The sequence below is a fragment of the Echinops telfairi genome, unplaced genomic scaffold (genome assembly GCF_000313985.2).
Source record: "Echinops telfairi isolate 266 unplaced genomic scaffold, ASM31398v2 ScPeMD7_9;HRSCAF=40, whole genome shotgun sequence".
NCBI classification, from domain to species: domain Eukaryota; kingdom Metazoa; phylum Chordata; class Mammalia; order Afrosoricida; family Tenrecidae; genus Echinops; species Echinops telfairi.
Genome location: NW_022103906.1, coordinates 28,010,191 through 28,016,878, shown reverse-complemented (window position 1 = coordinate 28,016,878; position 6,688 = coordinate 28,010,191).

Genomic DNA, 6,688 nt, shown 5'->3' with positions numbered 1-6,688 from the left:
TGGCACATAAGTAATAGGGTGGGCAGGTACTAGAGTGAGTCCACGGTTTAATCTTGGATGTCCCTGAGCTGGCTTAACCTTGAATGTCCCCAAGCTCCCTTCTGCGCTTTGGGTGGGAAGGACCATGAGATCTGATTGTTCTTGGAGTCGGTCTCTGGTCGCATAGTGAGCAACCAGGTGAAAGTAGGAGACATCTTTAAAGGAGCACGTTTGTGGAGGGCTACTGTGGGGATAATCATCAGTCTGGAGAACGTGGATTGGGAGCCATCTCTAGTTCATAACTGTGGGAGCCTTCCCCCACCAGACTCCGCCTTCCAACCCCCTTGCTTACATTTGCATGCAGTCACACATTAAAGTATTACAATGTTCAGTCTTTCCCATTAGATTAAAAACTTATTCAAGGCTCTTAGCAACTTACTGAACACTGGCCGTGAGCTAAGCTCTAGGTTCAGCAATAGGTGTGCCTCGGTGGAAGAAAGCCACACGGTGCTTCCACTGGTGTTAGCAGAAGCAGGCCTCAAAGGACCATCAAGCCATTCACTCAGAAATGATGCCATGCGACATGTGCTGTGAACGAAGACACCCAGCTCAGTAACTGTTTGTTCACACGGCCTTCCTCCTCACTCCCATCTCGGCTCGCTCTCCGAAAGTCTATGCATCACAAGCTACGCTTCTCGCATGGTGGTCTACTGTTCCCCTTCCTAGTCTGATGAACCCTCCCATCTTCCAAGTCCCTTTGGCTTTGTGGCCTTCAATGACATTAACCTGTAGGTGTCTTGATTCGGTTATCTGTGTAGCCACCACTCTATTGTGCTCAAATCTGCCTCTGAGCATAGACTGCTTCATACCCAACTCCGCAGACCCTGAAGGACAGTGCCTGGCACACCATAGAGACTCAAACAACACTGGTTGAAATAGTGAACTTGTACTACTTCACGGCAGTGAGTTCCACCCACTGACATTAGGCACAGCAGTTGTTCAAGTGATTTGCCTTCTCTTAAAAGAGGACAAGCCCCCCTCCCAATCCAAGATCATTGCCTTCCAGTCAATTTTAACTCATGTCAAGTGTGACAAATTCAAACTGCGTGTGTGTGCTGTGTTGTGTTATATGTTGTGTTGTGTGTGCCTGCACTGTTTATAAGAGCAGATTGCCAGTCATTTCACTTGCAGCATGCAGCACCATGGGGCAGGTTCAAATAACTACCTTTAAAGAAGCATCCATGGGCAAAAAATTGGTGCCACCCAGGAACCCTTAAAAAGATAAAAAGTTAAGTTCATCAGGACTTAAAATTCTTCTCTGTAGCCCTAGTGTGATCAATTCCAGTAACCCTGAGTTAGGGCAGGTATTTTAAATTTGACCCACCACAGCTGAGTTTTTCACATGTGTGCTATGCTGAAGGGTGGGGCCAGGACACTAGGTTAGGGGTCTTTCATTTTCATCACTGGTCTTCAAACTAAAACCTCAACTCCTGCCCAGTGGGTGGCCTTTCGTTGTCCTGAAGCATCAGTCAAGAACTACAGTTGCTTTGTCTTATCTATAGACCTGCATAGGGAAAACTCACTCTAACATTGGAGTGAATCTGCTTTGGAAAAATAAGAATGCTGAATATTATTATGCCTGATTAGCAGCCCGTCTCTAACTGCCCGGTGCTTCCTTAGTGTGCAGCCCTATGGAAACCCTGCATGAGAGGGCTGGCCATCTGGGACTTGACACAGAGCAGAGGACTTCAAGTCCTATGGCTGCTGCTCGGATCTGTTTAGACACTTTTCCCATTTATTTCAAAAGCAGTCTGCCTGTGTGATCAGGTGCCAAGGGAGCCAGATATTGACTTAAGAAAACAAGGATTGCGCATGGTGAGCCAATGTACGCATGGAAGGGGAAGGGGAGGAAGCCGTGAAATACATAAAAAAATGACAAAAGTGAAGTATTCTTTCTAATTAGACTGTTTCCCAAGTATCTCCATTCAGTATCCCATGAAGAAACTCACAAGCAGGATAGCTGGCATGCTGCCCTCTCCTCCTGAAGAAGTTAGTGGTGCATGCTTCAGGAGCAAGGAGCCCTGGTGCTGTGGTGGGTTTGTAGGACTTCTAACAACAAGGTCAGCAGTTCGAACCCACCGATTGCTGCATGGGAGGAAAATGAGGCTGTCTCCTCCCATAAAGATTGACAGCCTTGGAAACCCACAGGGGAAGTTTTACTCTGTCCTTCAGGGTCACGATGAGTCCGAATGCATTCCCTGGCAGTGAGTTTCTTCCTTCCTTCCTTTCTTTCTTTTTCTTTATTGAGTTTTGTTTGGGGGAGAGGACAAAAGATGATCATAAGAGATTCAGTATGGAAAAAGAGGTCAAGGGATGAGGGGCAAATGTGCCCTATAAATTTGGAGGAGGTCTGGGAAAATTTTCCTCGTTTTAATTTTTCTTTTTTTTAACCCCTCCAAATCTTCAGTCTTCGTCTAAAACGTAGCCGATGAAGTTGGCTCCTACATATATGAATTGGAAGCAGCGTGGCAGCACAGAAACGACATTGACTTTAGGCCCTAAAAGACAGGGCCTTCACCCCTCTTACTTGCAGTGTCCCTTTGGGACCATAACTGAACTTCTGCAGACTACGACATCCATGTTTTTAAGATACAGATTCTAAAACTTGCCTTGTTCTGAGGATTAAAAATAAGCCATGAAAATGCCGAGGGTAGTGCTAGGCAAAGGAGACATTCTCTAAACAATATGTATCTATTTATCTTCTAATCCTACTCTTTCTTTACTTCTTCTACTTCATCACCACCATGAACATTACATCAAGCTCAATATTATGCAGATATCCTTGTAATAGTGGTGGGAACTAAACCACAACTTTAAATGTCTATCTCCAATGAATATATGAAATATCCTGAAAAGTCTTGAAGTTTTATTAAGCATGACATGAAGAGGAATAGGCAAGAGTGCTTACTGTTGGCATTGTTTGACCCTCCTAAGTCTGCCCATGCCCTTGACTTACCCTTTATTACTTAGCCTCTTTATGCCTCTCCAGCCATCACGTTTCCATTTCTGCCCAGCTCTCCCCTAATGCTGTACCTTGCATCCACCAACTGCCTTTTCTTGACTCAAGGATGTCATGAATTCATGTTCCAAATATATTCTTATAGCAGAACAGGCCTATAAGTTCCTATTTTCTTTCCTGCTAATCAGCAGGGAATGCCCAAAATGTCACATCAAAATTGAGAACAGTGACTCTAGAGAACTCCTCGCTTAATTGCCCAGGGCAGACAACCATGGGATCCCCTTCTTGAGAGAGTAGAGGAGAGTTGGAGGGTAGCTGTGACTGACGGCTAAGCTTGATTTAAAATTCTGAATGGAATAGTTCTATTAATCTTTGGCATTTCCTGAAACTCAGGTTTCTGACATGAATTCTCTGGATTGACCAATTTTCAGGAGGATTTGTTTTTCTTCCATTCAGATAACAGGTTTTTTTTAAAATCTTTTTATTTTTTACAGGTTACCTCTTACACCTCTTATCACAATTCATCCATCCATCGTTGTGTCAAACACATATGTTGCCATCATCATTTTCTTTCTGCTTGAGCCCTTGGTATCATCTTACTCCTCCCCTCCCTCACCCTCCTTCCTTCATGAACCCTTGATCATCTATAAATTATTATGCTTCTTATGTCTTACACTGACCGCTGTCTCCCTTCACCCAGTCCGTCCCCCTTGGAGGGGGTTCTATGTTGATCACTGTGATAGGTTCCCCTTTTCTCCTCCCACCTTCACCTTCCCCTCCTGGTATCATTACTCTCATTATTGGTCTTGAGGGGTTTATCTGTCCTGGAGTCCCTGTGTTTCCAGCTCTTCAGATAACAGAGTTTGATAAAGTTGTTTGTTTGTTTTTGGTATAGTCTTGAATCACTTAAGCTCTGAAGAGCACTAGAGAAACATTTCTAGGGAGGGTTAAGCTCTTTGGTTAGCAAAGGCCACTCTTTTGGGACTTGTGGCTACTTCTAGGGAATGCAGGCCTTGGAGACAGTGTGTGTGTGCATCGTGTCCACCAGTGGTAAAGAGGAGTGGACTGAAGCAGGCCTGGAAGCTATCTGAACTACGACTGTCCTCATTAGCAATGGTTTTTTAAATGAGTTCCTGAATTCCCCTCATCTTCTCTTTCTTCAACTCCAAAATAAGGACCAGGCTGCCTACTTCCGAAGGCTCAAGTGAGAGAAAAGTGGGAGGGTGGGGCCGGGAGGGGAAAAAGAAAAGCTGATACAAAGGGCTCAGGTAGAAAGAAAATGTTTGGGAAATGATGATGGCAACATCAGTACAAGTGTGCTTATATCAATTGAATATGGATTGCTATGAGATCTGTAAGAGCCCCCCCAATAAAAGTATTGACAAAAATTAAAAAGGGGAGTTTAAAAATTCCATAAAGAGAACTAGGAATTCCTCACCAAGGGTTTTGTTGAAAATTGGTGCAGTACAGTCAGATCAACATACGATTGTTCCCATGGTGACTGTAGGGCCAGAATGCTATATTATTTCACTGCTGTTTGCTGTACAGGGATTCTAGCTGCCCATGCCTGGTCCAGACAGCTTCAGACACATCTCTGGAAAGATTTGGATGGAGTCCTTTGCCCGCTGTCTGGAAATGTGGGCAGAGCCCACTGTGACTTGGAATGAAAGAGTTGTATCAAAATGTCAAAAACAAAAACCAGCATAGGATTCCAGACACCCATCCTGATAGTTTCCCAAGAGTCTCACTGGGCCGGTAGTCTGCCTGCTAGTGCTTTGATGACTCCGGTGTTACTGCCAAGGAATGACGAGGAGCCGAGGAGGAAACGACAGCTCGGCCTAGACGTGCCACAGAACAGCAAACGTTCTCTCTGAGCTGCACACTCACTCTGCCTCAGGATGATTTCCTGGATCCCTTTGAGTCAAGTTATTTCAAATGGATAAAAAACAGAGCTTTCCCACCCTCCCTGGCCTCCTCTTTGCAGGCAGAAGGCCAGTGGGACTTGGCAAAGGCTCTTTTCCACGAGAAGGGATCCTAAGTCTGTAGTAATGACTCTGAATGGGAATCCCTTAACTGAAGTTTCAAGTCTTGTATAAACTTCTTCTTTTCTTTTTAAACTCAGAAGTAGGTTGTTGAAGACCCCAAACAAACATAAAACCATAGTGTTGAGAATGAAAGGGGCTGGAGCTGAGACCCCCAACCCATCTGTGGACAATGGGACATTCGCTCCCAGAAGGGTCACAGGAAAGGGATGAGTCAATGAGAGCGCAGTATAGCACCAATGAAACATACCATATTCCTCTGGTTCCATAAGGTTTCCTCACCCACCCCACTCCCACTATCATGACCCTAACCCTGCCTTTCCATTCTAGTTAGACCGGAGCATGTACACTGGTACCGATCAGAGCTCAGGACACACAGAATCCAGGTCAGATAAACCCGTCAGGAACAGAAATGGGAGTAGTGATAGCAGGAGGGAGGGAGAAGGTGGGGGAAGAGGGAGGAAGGGGGAACCAATCATAATGATTGACACATGACCACCCCCACCTCTCCTGGGGGAGGAACGACAGAAACCATGGGGGAAGACAGAGACAGTGGTTGGTTGGTGTAAGCTATGAAAATAATAATAATTTCTAATTTATTAAGGGGTTACTAGGGTGGGAAGGAGGGAAAAAAGGAGGCACCACTACCAAGGGCTCAAAGAGAAAGTAAATGTTTAGAAAATGATGATGGCAACCTATGTACAAAAGTGCTTGAAACAAGTGATGTACAAGTTGTTATAAGAGCTGTAAGAGACCCCAATTAAACAATGTAGTTAGTTAGTTATTTTTTTAAAAGGTAGTTGTCAAGCGAAGGAGGCTACAGCCCAATCAAGATCTTCACCCTCATTTATTAATTAACTGGATTTTTTTCTTATAGATTATTTGCAGTTTGCTTTTCTTCTCCCATCATTCTTATTCAGTGATACTAAGTGCTGTGAGGTGGGCCTCTCCCTTTGGCATTGCCCCAAATGCCACAGGATTTCCAGTGAGCTTTTGTGTAAAGCCTTACCGCTGCTTTTATCATCTGGGCCTTGGAAGATTTTGTGAAATCCATGTAAGCTTGGCAGATGACACACACGCTGGCAAATTCATCGGCGGCTGCAGCCACAGAACATCTCACAGATAGAGTGCCAGAGGGTCTCACAGATAGGATGCCAAAGGGTGCGTACGGCGAATGCAGAGCTTAGGAGCAGGCAGGGAAATCAACCAGCATCGTGTGTTCGTTCAAATAAGGGGGTCAGTTTAAAAACACTCATCCTAATTCCACTCAGATGCACAACAGTGAAAGGCTGTCTCCTGTCTGGCCCCTCACTCCTAGATGACTGACTGCCCCTCCACACGGCCGTTGGCCTGTTCTGTTTCGTGGATCTGTGAAGAAGGCAATCATCCAAGTCCAGCACCTAGTCCAGCCCCTGATGCCCCTCCATGAAAACCGCCCCAGGCGGGCTGAAGGTGTGTCATTTGGCCTCCTCGGGCCGTCTGTGAACCACGAGGCTGAGTCACATCTGCCCACAGCTGGGATGTTTGCATCCCTGGGCACTGAGGTCTGAAACTTGACCCTGGCAAGGACCAGCCCTACCCCCTTGGAGGAAATGGCTAAGCGGCTTCAGTAGCAGCAGATGAAAACTTCCTTCCTCTTCATCCAGCT